Source organism: Acinonyx jubatus, chromosome B1, assembly GCF_027475565.1.
Source record: "Acinonyx jubatus isolate Ajub_Pintada_27869175 chromosome B1, VMU_Ajub_asm_v1.0, whole genome shotgun sequence".
NCBI classification, from domain to species: Eukaryota; Metazoa; Chordata; class Mammalia; order Carnivora; family Felidae; genus Acinonyx; species Acinonyx jubatus.
In genome coordinates this window covers 119,249,664-119,267,389 of record NC_069382.1, presented here as the reverse complement: position 1 = coordinate 119,267,389, position 17,726 = coordinate 119,249,664, and the positions used below count along the sequence as shown (strand labels likewise).

Below are 17,726 nucleotides of genomic sequence, written 5' to 3'. Positions count from 1 at the left end.
GGGGCAGAGAGAGAGGGAGACACAGAATCAGAAGCAGGCTCCAGGCTCTGAGCCATCAGCCCAGAGCCCGATGCGGGGCTCAAAATCACGGACTGTGAGATCGTGACCTGAGCTGAAGTCGGACGCTTAACCGACTGAGCCACCCAGGCACCCGAGGTTTTTTAATCCAAAAGTGGTAAGATTGGCTGCAGAGTGGGCAATTCATTGCAGAGCGTAGCTAATCTTTTTAGAGTGCAAGGTGATTAACGTCACTCCTGTTTTAGTAAAAGTTTTAGTGACATTTTATTTTATTTAATTTATTTTTTTGGTTTTTTTTAAATTTTTTTTTTAATGTTTATTTATTTTTGAGACAGAGAGAGACAGAGCATGAACAGGGGAGGGGCAGAGACAGAGGGAGACACAGAATCTGAAATGGGCTTCAGGCTCTGAGCTGTTAGCACAGAGCCCGACGCGGGGCTCGAACCCACAAACCATGAGATCATGACCTGAGCCGAAGTCGGACGCTTAACCGACTGAGCCACCCAGGCACCCCTACTTTATTTTTTAATTAAAATTTTAAAAAATGTTTATTTTTGAAAGAGGGAGAGAGGGAGACAGAGCCTGAGTAGGGGAGGAGCAGAGAGAGAGGGAGACACAGAATCCGAAGCAGGCTCCAGGCTCTGAGCCGTCAGCACAGAGCCCGATGCGGGGTTTGAACTTACGAACTGCGAGATCATGACCTGAGCCGAAGTCAGAGACTCAGCCGACGGAGCCACCCAGGCTCCCCTTTAGTGACTTCTTAATGCCATCAGAATGACATCTAAATTTTTAATAAGGTTTGCCAGGCTTCCTGCTACTTTTCCAGGCTCATCTTCGATTCCCTGCCCCTGAAGGGCAATAGAATCTGCCACCCAGAATGTGCCTCTTTGGCATGAAGACAATTTTGAACTAAAGACAGTCAAGGCTCCTTAACTGCCTGAAAGGATTTAGATAATGATTTTAATTGGAAATGGGATGAAGTCAGAGGTCGAGCATCAAAAGTCGAGAACTCAAAGGAAACTGAGATGGAAAGTTTGCCTTAGGCTTTTGAATTCCCTTTAAAATGTAACATGGTTACCTTATAATTTACTTGTAATCATATTGGCTCGAACTTGAAGGGAGAGATACAGGAGGCACAGAATCTGTAAGATGTCATAACCAAAACTGGGCATCATTTTCCTCGAAACCGATTTTAGTCAAAGAGTTCTGGTGTTTAAGATTTTTTAAATCTAATTTTAAGAATGCTATACAGGTTATATTCAGGCACTTGATGTTTTTGTAGATCTTAAAACATTCTCAAGGGTTAAGAAAATACACGGCTTATCCTCATCTCTTACCTTGTACTGCCATCCTGTGGCCATTTCATTTTCTAGTTTACAAATCCATTTGCACAACCTTATTTTCTGCCCTCATTCCAGATTATGTTTTCAGATTTTATCAGTTCTCAACCAACATAGATATGCTATAATGTTAGTAGTACAATATTTAGTAGCGTTTTGCATTTTGCAGCAGTAAGATGTCCCATCATGAAGTAGTATATACTACTATGCAATTTTAATTCTGAGTGAGCTTCCATTCAATATTTTCTAGAGAGCTTTCCTCAAATTTCTTTCCACCCTTCCTTCCTGATCTGGCCTTTCAATGGATGCTTAGGCAGTAGCAATTTATTGTCTCAAAGACTGACTCCCTGGGTTGCCTCTCTCTATTTGAAATACTTACAGATACTTTCCATTGGAACCCGGCTTTGGATTTCCTTCCCTGGATCTCCCCTCATCTGACCTGATAGACTTCTAAGTCCCAGTGCCCTCACTGGTAAGATGACAGGTCTAAGCAGGATCAGGCATGGCATGTACCACAGAATGTGCTCATGTTCTTCTGGCTTGTGACCATCAAATTCTGCTTCTCTGTGGAGAAGTGGGGGGGGGGGGGTGTGGAGGCTGAAGGGTGCAAAGGGCAACTGCTGTCCCAGGGGTTCTTTGTCTAGAAGTAGATTTGGCCTATCCAACCCGGAGACTGATGGCACACACATTCCGTGAGAGCAAATTTTGTTCATGCTGTCTACCCAAGACCTTTAAGACCTAGAGTCTAGCCCAGTAGGAAATAAGTCTGAGGAATAACAATGATAATGGCTAATATATGGAGCTTTCATTTACACCCCGAGTCTTGTTCTAAGCACCTTATATGCATTACCTCATGTTTTAAGCAATCTTGTGAGTAGAGGCCACTAGCATTCTTATTTTACCAATTAAAAACCCCAAGTCTTAGAGGGGTGATGTTCCTGTCAAAGGCAAAGAAAAAAGAGAAACTGTTGGGGGGCTGGTTTGTGATTTTAATTAGGGGAATTAAGGAGGCCTCATTAAGAAGATACTTGAGTAAAGACCAAACGAGGCAGAGGAACCAGCCAGCCAGGCAATTTTCTCATGACCAAGTGTATCCGGTTGAAGGAATAATCAGTGTAAAGGCCCTGAGGCAGATCTGATGGGCTAGTGAAAAATTAAGGAGACCAGTGTAGCTGGAGCAACAGAATTAAAAAAAATAATGTTTATTTATTTTGAGAGAGAGAGAGGAAGAGAGAGAGAGAGAGAGGGCACATGAGTGACCGTATCCTGCACAACCTGGGGAGGGGCAGAGAGAGAGAGAGAGGGAGAGAGAATCCTGATGTGGGGCTTGAACTCAAGAACCGTGAGATAATGACCTGAGTCAAAATCAAGAGTCAGATGCTTAACTGACTAGGCCACCAGGTGCCCCTAGAATAACAGAATTTGCCAAGGGATCACATATAGGGTGAAAGAGAGAAGCGTCAAGACAGATGCCATGTTCTTTGCCTAAGCAACAGTAAGGATGTAGTGTTCATTTACTGAGATGGGAATAATGGAGGGAGGTGCAAGTGTGGGGCTAGGGTAGGTTGATGGAGGCAGGGTAGTTGATGCGGGCAAGGTCAAGACCTCAGTTGTGGACAGTTGCCTTTGAGATGCTAATTAAACATCCGTGGTGAGATGTTGAGGAGGCCTTTATTTTATTTTATTTTATTTTAATTTTTAAATGTCTATTTATTTTTGAGAGAGAGAAAGAGAAGGTAAGTGGGAGAGGTGCAGAGAGAGGAGGACAGAGGATCCCAAGTGGGCTCTTCGCTAACAGCACACAGTTGGATGTGGGGCTTGAACTCACAGACCAGAAGATCGGGACCTGAGCCGAAGTTGGTTGCTCAACCGACTGAGCTAAGGTGCCCCGAGGACGCCTTTGGATATGAAAACCTGGAGTTCAGGAGAAAGATCCAGGCTGAAATGGAAATCAGCAGTAGCTGGTATTGAAAACCACGAGACTGGGGCGCCTGGGTGGCTCAGTCGGTTGGGCGTCCGACTTCGGCTCAGGTCGTGATCTCGCGGTCCGTGAGTTCGAGCCCTGCGTCGGGCTCTGTGCTGACAGTTCAGAGCCTGGAGCCTGTTTCGGATTCTGTGTCTCCCTCTCTCTGACCCTCCCCCATTCATGTTCCATCTCTCTCTGTCTCAAAAATAAATAAGGTTAAAAAAAAAAAAAAGAACCACGAGACTGAAAGAGATGGTCAGAGAAGTGAGTTTAGGTAGAAAAGAGAAGGGACCAATGCTCAGACGTCAGGGAGATGAGTAAGCATTCCTAAAATGGTAGCTGCTGGCGTTATTATCATAATTTCCCCCAGATTTCCTTATTTGAGGGCCACCCCTCACTCCAGCTCTCTGGTTCTCCAGTAAGGGGCCATTTGGAAAAATCCCACCTTGTGTCTTTCAGTTTCTCTCCAGGAGAGCACTTCCATTGTAAACACTGCTTCTGGCTGTGGCCACCCACGTGGGACACACTGCCTTTTCCTGACAACGCCTCCCATTCCAGCTAAAATCAAGGTACCTTGCTGCTTTGAGTACCTGGCTGTCTGCTGGGGAGAGTCCCTGCCATCCCCCTGCCTGTCCTGACACCATCAGCCCTCTGCCCACCTTCCATCGTTGGGAGCAGTCCGTCATCTCACCTTCAGGGTCTGGGGTATCTGGTCTCGATCTGACAGCTTCTTCCTCTCTCTGTACAGGGAACAAGTCCCACGGAGTTCACATTGCTTTTTCCTTTTACCATCGAGACTCTTTCTCTCCCTCACATTAAAATTTTTTTTTTTTTTAACGTTTATTTTTGAGACAGGGAGAGACAGAGCATGAACAGGGGAGGGTCAGAGAGAGGGAGACACAGAATCTGAAGCAGGCTCCAGGCTCTGAGCTGTCAGCACAGAGCCTGACGCAGGGCTCGAACTCACGGACTGTGAGATAACGACCTGAGCCGAAGTCAGCGGCTTAACCGACTGAGCCACCCAGGCGCCCCTCTCACATTTAAATTCATATTGATTTTCCCTAAAGATCTGGACTCTCTGGTTTGGAAAACCTCACTACATGTTTCTATTTTTTTAACTTAAAAAAATTAGAAAAAAATTTTCATGCTTATTTATTTTGAGAGAGAGAGAGAGAATGAGTCAGGGAGGGGCAGAAAGAGAGAGGGAGAGAGAGAGAATCCCAAGCAGGCTCTGCGCTGTCAGGACAGAGCCCGACAGATATCACAAATTGTGAGATCAAGACCTGAGCTGAAGTCAAGAGTTGGACACTTAACCAACTGATTCACCCAGGCGTCCCTTTTTAACTTTTTTAAAAAATATATTTTTTATTGAAGTACAATGAAGATAAAGTGTTATATTCTCCTCCTGTGCATGACATAATGATTCAACAATTCTGTACATTACTCAGAGCTCATCGAGGTATGTGTGCTCTTAATTAATCTCTTTTATTTATTTCCCCCACCCACTTTTGTCTTCATTTTTAACTCTGAATTATAACATCATATCTCGTACAATGTAAATAATATTAATAAAATGGGTACTTTGTACCCACCACCCAACTTAAGAAAAAAACATTCTGGTGACTCAGATGTCCCTTGTGCCCTCTTTTTTTTTTTTTTTAAATGTTTATTTATTTTTGAGACAGAGAGAGACAGAGCATGAACGGGGGAGGGTCAGAGAGAGGGAGACACAGAATCTGAAACAGGCTCCAGGCTCTGAGCTGTCAGCACAGAGCCCGACGCGGGGCTCGAACTCACCGACTGTGAGATCACGACCTGAGCCGAAGTAGGCCACTTAACCGACTGAGCCACCCAGGCGCCTTGTGGCCCTCCTTAATGCTGCCCTTTCTCCTCCCCACTTGAGGAAACTTGTGCAAGATATTCCCTTGCTCATCTTTACAGCGATGTGGGATAAGGGGTTTCTTCTAGGAATTAACACCTTCTACCTTTAGTGAAGATCTGGAAGGGACTGTGGGAAAGATGGAGGAAAAACCACTAACCAGCCTTCTGAAGCTGCGTGCGGATGGGCCAGCCAGCATCTCAAGGAGAAGCTAAGAATCCGGGCCACCGAGCGGGGCTGCAAAGAGGCAGCTGCAGGAGACGGTGGGAAGGGACGGCCTCTGCGAGGTGGTCCCTCTTCCAGTCCGCTGCCATCAGCCTGCAGTTGGCCGAAGGGCCGGCAGTGGATAGAAGGGCTGACAGCTGCGGAGAGGAGAGGAGTGTAAGTAGGAACCCAGCACCATGGCCGCTTTTGACTGCACGTGCCTTCCAAGAAAATGGGCTGCTGCTCCCCTTCTGCCTCCCGTATCTTATTTAAGTTCCTCTTTTGGTCAGGTTTGACCTCCAACCACATAGGGAAGGGAACTCTGGGATTTGTAGTTTCTAGCTTAGCCAGACTGGCAATGAAATACACCAGCGCTGCTGCCTATGAGTGAATCCTGACGCTCAGTATTGTTGAGTTTGGGCCGCACTTTATTATCACGAACCATGCAGCTTAGTTTTTTCTACGACTCGCTTTTGTCTTTTTGTTGGGGTTGTTAGCTTTGGTTTTTGAGATTCCATCCTGCTGATCTGTTCGCTTTTAACTACTATAGACAGAATTCCAAAGTATGAAAATATATATGTATTTTATGTATCCATTTCAGTAGAATTAGATATGTGGGTTTTTTCTTTTCAGATTTTGCTTCTATGAACAATGTTTCTATGACTATTATATATGTCTCCTTATCTCCTGTAGCACATATACCCAGGAGAGAAACTGTGAGGTATAGAATATGTTATGTGCAGCTTTATTACATAGTGTCAAACTGTTTTCCACGCGGATTGTGCTCCCACTGGCAGTGTGTGAGTGTTTCTGTTGCTAAACATCTTCATTATGAAGACACTTGACATTGTCAGATATTTTAAAATTTGCAAAAGCAAGGAGGCATAAAATGGCATCTGATTTTGATTTCAATTTTTTTTTTGACTTAATTATGAATGAGACTGGACATCTTTTACATATTTTTTCACCATTAGCATTTCCTCTTTTATGAAATAACTGGTGTATCTTTTGTTCTGGTTCTTTTCCTTAGAAGAGTTCTTCAGCAATTCTGGATAACAATCTTTTATTGATTGTTTATATTGCAAATATTCTTTCTCAATTTGTGGCTTGTGATCAGTTTGAGTCATTTCTGCTTTGCTGCTCTATTTTATCGACCTACCCCTGTTCCATTTCTACACTGGATTGTCTGGTCATGTTCTTTCTAGTGTCTTTTGATGAACTCCTGGAAAGCCCAAATTTCAGTGTGGTAAATGTGGCCTTCCTCCCCAACTGCCTGGTGATTTGGGGTCTTGCATAAGGAATCCTTCTTTTCTTCTATATTGTAAAATATTCTATATTGCCTTCTAAAGTTATTCTGGTTTTGCCTTTTGCAAAGTGTTTAATTTCCCACAGATAATGCGATACATACTCCTTTATAATTGAGCTTCCATATATGCATGAGTTTGTTTCTGGCCTCTGGTCTGTTCCATTGGTCCTGACATGTGCGAGGACAAGTGTCCCCATCTCGTTCTTCTTTAGCGTTGCCTTGGCTTTTCTTATCTTATCTAAAAAAGCCATTTGCTTTTCTGCATAAATTTAAAAATCAAATTGTCGAGTTCCCCCAGAAACCTCTGTAGTGATTTGTGTAGAATTAGGGGACAACTGAACTCTTTACGAACTACTCTGCCATCTCCTGCCTCCTCTTTCCTTTCAACGTGACCAATGCTGCTGTGTCCTTTGTCGAGGACTTCCTGGTGGGTGGAGTGTCTGCGGCCACCTCCAAGACCCCTCGGTAGCACCCATCGAGCGGATCAAGCTGCTGCTGCAGGTGCAACATGCCAGCAAGCAAATCACCGCAGATAAGCACTACACGGGCATTAGAGACTGTGTGGTTCGTATCTCCAAGGAGCAGGGAGTCCTGTCCTTCTGGTGTGGTAACTTGGCTGGCCAATATCATCAGATACTTCCCCACTCAGGCTCTTAACTTTGCCTTTCAAGTTAAATACAAGCAGATCTTCCTGGGTGGTGTGGAGAAAAGAACCCAGTTTTGGTGTTACTTTGCAGGGAATCGGGTCAGGTGGCGCCTCTGGGGCCACGTCTCTGTGTTTTGTGTCTCCTCTTGATTTTGCCCATACCCTTCTAGCAGCTGACGTGGGCAAAGCTGGAGCTGAAAGGGAATTCAGGGGCCTCCGTGACTGCCTGGTTAAGAACTACAAATCTCATGGGATTAAGGTCCTGTAGAAAGGCTTTAATGTTTCTGCGCAGGGTAACCTCATCTACTGAGCTGCCTACTTCAGTATCTGACACTGCAAAGGGAATGCATCCAGATCCCAAGAGTACTCACATCTCCATCAGCTGGATGATCGCACAATCCATCACAGAGGTTGCTGTGTTGACTTTCTATCGGGTTGACACTCTTTGTCGCCGTGTGATGGTATAGTCAGGGCGCAAAGGAACTGATATCATGTGCACACTCATGCTTGACTGCCGGAGGAATACTGCTCGTGATGAAGGAGCCAAAGCTTTTCTCAAGGGGGCTTTGTGCAATGTTCGCAGAGGCCTGGGCGGTGCTTTTGTGCTTGTCTTGCATGATGAAATCGAGAAGTTCACGTGAGTTATTTCCTGGCCTTTTCACCCTGTGAACAGGCATGTTGTAGTGTATAACATATCTTGAGCATTCTTGACAGACTGTTGGCTGTCTATTTATCAATGGCAACTATTGACTGGTTGGAAATGGGAAGCAATACTATTCATCTGACCAGTCTTCTCCTAAAGCCATTTCCGTGATGATGGGACTCAACTGTCATTTTTTCAGTCACTCCTGATAAACAAATTTGAAGAAATAATAAAAAAAAAAATCTGAAAGAAAACAAGAGAAGTCTTCACAGACTGCTAATCTGTTCCCGCTGAATCTGTTCTTCTGCTCATGAGCTCATGGCTGCCATCTGAAGACTCTCTCACCTTTCTTGGCACCTAGTTTTGGCCGTGTGTGGCAGAGTACTTGCAAACTGATTGCCATTATTTCCTTCCCTGTATCCACATGTCACTTTGCTGCTGTCCTTTCAAGAAACAGAATATGCCTCCTCCTTTGGAATATGAGCTGGTGTTATCACTTGTTTGCCTAATAGATTGCAGTGGGTAAGATACTGTGCCAATTCTGAGCCTCGGTTTCAACCAGACTTTTGCGCCATGGCTCTCTCCTGGAATTGTGCCACCGTCTGTGAACAGCCCCGGGTGAGTCTGCTGGATGGTGAGAGACACATGCACCGTCAGTCACCTCATAGCCAGGCTTTGCTGTATACTAACTTTGACCTCAAGCAAGGTGCCTGAGGCACCTCATCTCTAAAATGAGGATCATAATAATATCCAGCAAACAGTGTTGTTGTAAGGATTAAGTGAGCTAACTAAAGTAAAGCATTTAGTGGGGCACCTGGGTGACTCAGTGGGTTAAGCATACTCCTCTTGATTTCGGCTCAGGTCATGATCCCAGGGCTGTGGAATTGAGCCCCGTGTTGTGACCTCTCTCTCTTAAATAAATAAACTTAAAAAAAAAAAAAGTAAAGCACTTAGAAGGGAGCCTGGCACATAATAAACTCTTTGAGGGTCAGTTATTACCATTATAGTGCAAAAGAGTGCACATTTTGGACTCATATGGAGAAAAACAAATTTATTTGCCCAGAACATAGAGTGTGTGTGTGCTTAGTTGGGAAGAAATGGCTGGGAAGGCAGGGAGGAGCAAGTTTGTAAGTAGCCTTGAATGCCTGCCTCAGATATACGGACATTTATTCTACAGATATTAGGGAGCCATTGCAAGTTGTGAGCATTTAAGAAACATGATGAGTGTATTCAAATATTTAGATAAGTTCTCACATTCATATTAAATGGTCCCCCATAATTTTTTCAGTCTCTCTAACTAAAGACTGATTGGAGATACACTTGATGGCAAGGAATCCTAAAATGGTCATTTATTTTGGGATGGAGTAGTTGGATGGGTTTGCTCATGTTCACACAGTTGGGTGGCTGTTGCTTTTGCAATGAAAGCAAAAGAATCTGTGGTATAGTTTATGTTTGAGAATCGGGCAACTTAGACCTAGCCATTAAGCAGTGTTGAAGACATAACCTCCTTGGTTATAGCCAGGGCTGTGCCAAATAGTCAATATGTTTGTATACATCTTCAACAGATATTTATTCTACTTGGATTTTATGCTAAAAAGGAAATAGGCAAATAGAAGACATGATCTTCACTGTTTGAAGTTTATAGTCCATTGAGCAATAAAGACCAATAAATAGCACCTGTATGGTAGATCATGGTAAATGCTACACAATGAGAGCATCCATTGGATATTTGGATTTAGAGAGATATGAGAGCTGAGATCTGATGATGGATGATTCAGAATTTGCCAAAGAAGAGGAGGCTGGGGGTTTCAGACAGTGGGAACAGAATGGATAGAGACCTAGAGCAAGAAAAAACCATGGAGAATGTTTTATAATATGTATATACGGGGGCGATATCATTGGCCGTTACTAATAGTCTCACTTCTTCTTGAAGTTATATTATGGAACAGGGTAATGAAACCAGGTGGGCTGCATGAAGCCTGCAGGCTGTGGGTTGCTTATCAATGTATTAGATTCTCACTTAACTCTCCTTCGATAGGGGAAACACACCTAAGAAATAAATCACTAAGAACCTAAATAGGTAGTGTGGGGGCACAGGACAGACTGCCCCCAAATGTGCCACATAGTGATTATTTGGATTAAAGTTACGTAAGAAACAGCCAGTGTAAGAACACTCTGACCCCCTCCTGCTATGGCTCCAAAAAGCAGGAAATAAATCTCCTGTGGGAAACGTGCCCTCCCTGCACCAGGAGATAGAGGGACATCCATTTTGTCAGAGACAAAGAAATTCAGAGCCAAAGAAGCCTATCTAAACAAATCCTGTTACTATTCTAGCCTCCAGCCCAAATTTTATTTAGAACTCCTTACGAAGCTCTTGAATATAAATTTTCTTTGTTCTGTCAATTCCTCACAGATTAAAAAAAATTTTTTTAATGTTTATTTATTTTGAGAGAGAGAGAGACAGAGACAGAATGTGAGCAGGTTGGGGCAGAGAGAGAGGGAGACACAGAATCCGAAGCAGGCTCCAGGCTCTGAGCTGTCAGCACAGAGCCTGATATGGGGCTTGAACTCATGAACCACGAAATCATGACCTGAGCTGAAGCTGGATGCTTAATCCACTGAGCCACCCAGACACCCTAATTCCTCACAGATTTATGTTTCTTTGTCTAAAAAGCATAAAAGTGCATACCTTGGTCATTTCTTTATTTTATTATTATTTTATTATGTGGCTTCAGTGTGCATGTAATTAAACTTTGGTGTTTTTGGTTTGTTTCGTTCTTTTTCCTGTTAATCTGTCTCATGTCAATTCAATTCTTGTACCAGCTAGAAGAATCTTGAAGGGTAGGGAAAAATTTTTGCTCCCTGAGAGATGGTTTAGTTACTAATTTGAAACCCAAGTGAGAAGGAAGGGTATCCATGATGATACATGTCAAGATTTGGATGTGGAAGGAAAAGAGGTCAAACAAAAGTCTTATGAGTTATGCCAACCAATTCATGGGTAGAGGATTTTCTGTACTATTTATATATACATATGCTGTCAGACACAGTGAATTTCAAGTATAGGGGGCTCTAGGGTATTTGGTTTTATAATATTAGACTAACCAACTGTTCTCTCATGCTTTATGTTGATGGTTTTGCCTGGCATGTAGTAAGTGCTCAATAAATACTAGCTGCTATTATTATTTTATCAGTATTAAGAACAATATATGATTCAAGGTAACTTAACAATGGAATCACGTAGAAGGCTACAATGGGAAAACACTGCATATGTAGCTTGTTCTTGATTTTTTTTTCTCTCTCCCATAGTTATTTTATTATTCATGGTTATTTCTACACAAAGGGGATACAGAAAGATGTGACTCAGTTTCAGTGAAAGATTAGGGTTGGGAGTTGTGCAATTCTGATCCCCCGAACAAGCCTCAATTCCATCACCACCCCCAAAACAGTGAGTGTTGGTGAATTACAGACCAGAATGTTTTTTAATAAAGGCGCTCATGGGGAACCGCTGAAGTTACAGGACCAAAGGTCAGATTGGCTCAATATTAAAGCAAGGCTGCTACTCTGATGTGAGTATATTTAAGAAATATATTAAAGGATGGATCAATGCAAAATGTAAAGCAAGCTACACATAAATTTGGGAAGAAAAATCCCTCAGGTCCTGGAGCTATTGGGAAGACTTAAAGACAGAAATAAAACAAACCCTCCTCCCTTACTCTCCCTTCCCTAACTTCACCAATACAAGACCCTCCTCAACCCCCCCCCAAAAAAAAACACCTTACAGATTTTCCAGATTATGAAGGAGAAAAAAATTTATGTTTTATTTTATAATTTGGCAGATGAAATGGAAGGAAAAGTTTGTAATGAGTCACATATGTTGTATTTATCATAAATAGATTTTTTTTTCAAGGAAATTTGCACCATGTTTATGAAGCACAAATTTTAAATGGCATTAACTCATTTATTTGGGCATCTTCTAAATATAGATTCTAAGCAAAGAATACAGGGGATACTGGGGATACAGTTGTGAACGACAGACAAGCCGACTTAGTGTTTAAAGGAGGAGATGATCACGAATCAAATAACCACGCAAGGAAATGTCAAAATGTAACCGTGGTTATGCCACAGATAAAGTGTGTAAACTCCTCTGAGATCATGGAGTGGGACATTTGACCCTGTTTGGGACCGAGAGTGTTGACTGAGTTCTGAAGGATAAGTAGGAATCAAATAGGTAAGAAGGGTGCTGTGGGGCTGGGGAAGAGTGACCCAGAGAAGAAAACGACACGCAAAAACTTTCTGTTGGGAGGAGCTGATCTGTTTGTTCAAGGCACTGGGAGCAAGGCCACATGACAGCTCAGGGGACACGGAGCGCAGAGCAAAGGGAGGCTACGCAGGAAGGTAGAAGGCAGTAATAAAAGCCCTAATTATATTCTGTTATTATTATTATTAAATGTTTATTTTTGAGAGAGAAGGAGAGACACTGAGAGGGGTAGGGGCAGACAGAGAGGGGAACAGGATCTGAAGTGGGCTCTGTGCTGACAGCAGAGAGCCCAGTGCGGTGCTTGAACTCATGAATCGTGAAATCATGACTCAAGCATGACCAAGAGTCAGATGGTTAACTGACTGAGTCACCCAGGCACCCCATTTTATAATTATTTTAAAAAAATTTTAACATTTTATTTTTAAGTAATCTCTATACCCATCATGGGGCTAGAACTCACAACCCTGATGAGATCAAGAGTTGCCGGCTCCATAGGCTGAGCCAGTCAGGTGCCCCTAAAAACCCTAGTTTTAAGATGGCTACTTGGAAAACAGGTCTGCATTTCTCAGCTCCTTGTGGCTATGTTTTGTCCAATGAAATTTAAGCAGAGGTACTGAGAGTAACTTCCAGGAAGTGTCCTGAGAATGAAAAGACATGTCCTTTCCCCCCGCTTCATCCTTCCTGTTGGGAGAAATTTGGAGAGAGCAGCCATTTTAAAACACGAAGTGATGTTGGGATAGAAATCCCCTGCAGGACAGATAGAAGGAACCCAAGTCCCTACCAGTGTCAAGAATCATACTGGACTTGGCCTGACTACCTAGACTTCTTACAGATAGAAATAAAAATATCCTTCCCTTGGGGTGCCTGAGTGGCTCAGTCAATTAAGTGTCTGACTTCGGCTCAGGTCATGATCTCATGGTTTGTGAGTTCAAGCCCCATGTCGGGCTCTGCTGACAGCTCAGAGCCTGGAGCCTGCTTCAGATTCTGTGTCTCCCTGTCTCTCTCTGCCCCTCCCCTGCTCTCTCTCTCTCTCTCAAAAATGAATAAGCCTAAAAAGAATAAAAAAAAAAATCCTTCGCTCTTATTTAAGCCACTGTTATTCAGTTTTTTTCTGTTATTCACAAATGATCTAATGCTAACAGGTAAATGTGGGGTCTAAGAAGTCTAGATTTGGCCTAGCCAAATCCACAGAGTTCTTCAACTTATTTTTTTTTTTTAATGTTTATTTTAAGAGAGAGGGTGATAGAGAGTGAATGGGGGAGGGGCAGAGAGAGGGAGAGAGAGACAGAATCCCAAGCAGGCTCCTCAGCTGTCAGCACGGAGCCCAATGCAGGGCTTGAACTCAGGAACCGCGGGATCAAGACCTGAGCCAAAACCAAGAGTCAGACGCTTAACTGACTGAGCCACTCACCTGCCCCCAGAGTTCTTCACCTTTAGTGTACCCACTTATTTCTGCTGCTTATTTCTTTGTGTACCCCTACAGAGGGGAGGAGACTGCTGCCAACAGGATGTTCTATTTGGTTGTCCTTGACTTCATTTAGCACTGCTGTGAAGCCATCCATGTGTCTTACCAGGGTGGGATCCTGAGAAAATATTTAGGTGAAGTGTGAAAACGAAACTATTGTATGATGAAGTTAAAAATCTATTCCACAAGATGAAAGCACGTCTTTTTGTTAAGTAAGCGTTAGTTAAGGAAAGCCTCCTTTCCCGAGGAGAAAATGGGATCTTTTGGAGGAGTGGATGTCCATCAAAGAGAAGACAACCCAGGAGAAAGAGATAAAGTTCTATGCCTTTCCCTTTGTCTGTGCAGATCCTGGTGAACTTGAACTACTGGCTGTACTTTCTTTGAAGGGCAGGAAGCCCCGGATAAAACACATTCTACATAGCATTATTTCATGTTTCCTAGGCTACGACAACTTGAGGCAGTGTTTTTCAAATTTTCTCTAAGCCATGGAGTACTTTCTTCAGTAAAGGCTTACTTGGAAGCTGTGTACATAAAGTTGGAGGGCCTGCTGCTTTTCTGATGTCAGGGACATCGGGGGTATAAAGGCCTGCTTGAATCCCCTCCAAATCTCCCTCCAGCTATGGCTCCTGGAGAGGTTTTAGCCGGACACCTTACAGCTCCAAGAAACACAATTTAAAAAACAACTCGGGAAGGTGCCTGAGTAGCCCAGTCCATTAAGAGTATGACTCTTGATTTTGGCTCAGGTCACCATCTCTTGGTTAGTGAGAATGAGCCCCCAGCAGGGCTTTGCGCTGACAGTACGGAGCCTGCTTGGGATTCTCTCTCTCCCTCTCTCTCTGTCCCTCCCCCAAATGTGTGCCAGAGTGCTCTCTCTCTCTCAAAATAGATAAACATTAAAAAAAAATAAATTCTAAAACAAAGAATTTAGGGGCTTTTATGGGGGCATAATGGTGGCTACAAAATAGCATTTTCTGCCTATCCTGAAAAAGTATATCCTGACTTTCCTTGGAAAAAGTACATCCCGACTCTGATTCTTCCCAATTTTTTTCTGGTCATTTCTGAATGGCGTCAGCTAAAATGTCACCTCCTCGAAGAGGCCTTTCTGAATTACCCTGTCTGGAGCAGCATTCCTCGATTACTCTTTATCAAATCATCATGCTTGACATATTTATTTGTAGGACTTTTCATTCTCAGACAGTTTCTTGTTTATTTATTCGCCAGCATGTTTCTCTCTTCCCTCCTGGTATGATAAACTCTATGAGAGTCTGTTTTGTTTACTGCTCTATCCCCAGTACCTTGCAAGGTATTTGGCACAGTGAATATGCTCAGTAAATTTTTTTTTTTTTTTCAAAAGGGTCAGTTTCCTGGGCTTGCCTTTAAGAATTACCATAAACTGATGGCTTAAAACAATACAGTGTATTCTTTCACAGTTCTGGAGGCCAGAAGTCTGAAATCAGGTGCTGGCAGAGTCATACACCCTCTGGAGGGTTTGTGAGGAGAGGTCTTTCCTTGCCTTTTCCAGATTCTGGTGGCTTGACATTCCTTGGCTTGTGGCTACACAGCTCCAATTTCTTTCTTTTTTTTTTTTTAATTTTTTATTTTCAGTATATGAAATTTATTGTCAAATTGGTTTCCATACAACACCCAGTGCTCATTCCAACAGGTGCCCTCCTCAATAACCATCACCCACCCACCCCTCCCTCCCACCCCCCATCCACCCTCAGTTTGTTCTCAGACACAGCTCCAATTTCTGCCTCTGTCTTCACATGGCTTTCTCCTCGACCTCTCTGTGCCTTTCCTCTGTGGACACTTGTCATTGGATTTAAGGTCCACCCAGGTAAGCCAGGATGATCTCATCTCAATATCCTTAACTTAACTACAACTGCAAAGTCCTTTTCTTTTTTTAAGTTTATTTATTTTGAGAGAGAGCAAGAGAGCACAAGCAGGGGAGGGGCAGAGAGAGGAGAGAAGGATCTCAAGCGGGCTTCACGCCCAGTGTGGAGCCCAATTTGGGGCTCCATCTTACATCCCTGAGATCATGACCAAGAGTCGGACACTTAACCGACTGAGCCACTCAGGGGCTCCACAAAGTCCCTTTGTCAAATAAGGTCATCTCCACTGGTTAAAGGGGGTTGAATATGGACATCTATTTTGGGGGCCACCATTTGATCCACCACAACAAGCACATTTGAAGGATACAGGAATGAACAAACTAATTAGCTCCTTGGCTCCCTATGTTGTCTGCCATTTTCCTCTTCTGGGAAGAGGATATGTGAGACGTCTGGGGTCATGTTTCCTACCGCTGTTGGTGCCCAAAGTGATGGCTCTACCTCTCGTGACCACTAGGGCAGGGCAGTCAGCAGGGAGAGCAGAGACACTAAGGTTTCAGACAACTTTCACAACGTGGGGTCCTTAATGACTGTGCCCAGGATGCTATCTCTGGGCGCTACTGACGCCCCAGTGCCTCTTCTCGTAGAAGGTGTCACACCTGGTGACTTAACATCTTCTCTAACTACTGAAGGAGGAGTGAGCTTTGGGTCTCGTCATTGCAAGGAAAAGGGAGGACTGAGTAGGAGATTAATCAGAGTGACAAAAACCACCCCCAATAGCCCTCCTTGACGCTAACATGTACCTCACTCAGTCTTTCCCCAAAAAAGAAAAGTTCCTACCCAGGAGAGTCTTGGTACTTTGTGTAAATAAATTCTTGTTGGGTCCATCTCTGTTGTCCAGACACCTTGGAGTCTAGGCCGCACCCTTTATTACTTATTCCTAGCATCGCATAGCTTTGTTTTTTATTCTCACGAGGGTTAGAGGCCTAAAGACTCAGGAAACAGAGATACAGGAGCTACAGCAATTTGTTGATGAGCAGGACACCCTTGACTTCCTGTTCTCTCTCTTCTGTGTCTGCGGAAATGGGTCTGAGGAGTAGGCCCTCGGATGCAGTCGCGGTGACGGCCATCCTCACGAAAAGCGGGGCTCATCACGGATCCTCTCATACTTTCTCCTGTCCTCAGTCGGCTTGTTCTGCCTCCTGCTTTCCCGTCGAGGATTGTGAAGACCATTTCAGATCACCCTCCCAGTCAGAAGTCATCTTTCTGATGTCCCTGTCACATCAATAGGACTCCAATTTCTAGACCTGAGGGCTGTGTAGGAGGTTTTAAAGTGGCTGCTTTCTCTCACGCCACTAACTTCTGAGAAAAAGCCCTGGTTACTGGCGAAAGAAGACAAACAGAATTGAATCCCGGGTATTTTCCCTGAGGCTACAAGCTTTCTTTCCGTAGAGAAACCTATGACTCCCGATGACCACTGGGGGTCCCCAGCAGGCTTTTCCAATGCGCCGGAGGCACCACACTCCTCCCTCACCCTCCCGCTCCTTCCCACGGGCGCCAGGGGCAAAAACATTAGACTGTGACGTCAGCCAGCTGGAGCCTTGCTGTGGTTGTGCCCATAGGTGTAGCTAAGCTTCTGAGGAGTGGGGCCTGTACTTTCCCTGCCAGCCCAACTTGCAGCTTAAATTATTGCCCTGATGTTATTTTAATGTGCCTTGGGGCCCTGGTGGGTGGCAGGGGAACAGCATTTAATTTCCTTCGGAGTTTGGAATGTGCCTGACACTTCTTGAGTAGTCGGGGCAATGAGAGAATCTATAATCCTTGAAGTAGCAAGCAACTTCGGGGGACCTTTTCCTTTCTTTGGCAAACTTCACGACAAAGTTAAATTTGGGGAGGATTAAAAAGGAAGTGAATGTTTATTAAATGGCATAGGCACCCTGCTCTTGACATTCGTTATATTATTTAATCTTCAAAGTACCTTCATGAGGTTGGGGTTATTGTTCTCAATGTGCAGGTCGGGAAGGAGACGTTCAGGGAGATTGAACCGCTCGCCTACTGTTATCCTGCTAATCGGTGGCCTGGTTGAGTCCACAGTCCTGGTCAGTCTGGATGCACAGGTGTGCTACCCTATTTGTCCTCTGTCCCTCAGACTTCGGGTTTGACTGTGAGGGC

General features: G+C 44.0%; 1 pseudogene; it reads left to right on the top strand.

Annotated features, from left to right (window-relative positions):
* The first annotated feature begins 5,386 nt into the window (after window positions 1-5,386).
* Window positions 5,387-9,178, top strand: LOC106978990 (ADP/ATP translocase 2-like; annotated as a pseudogene).
* The last annotated feature ends 8,548 nt before the right edge of the window (window positions 9,179-17,726 follow it).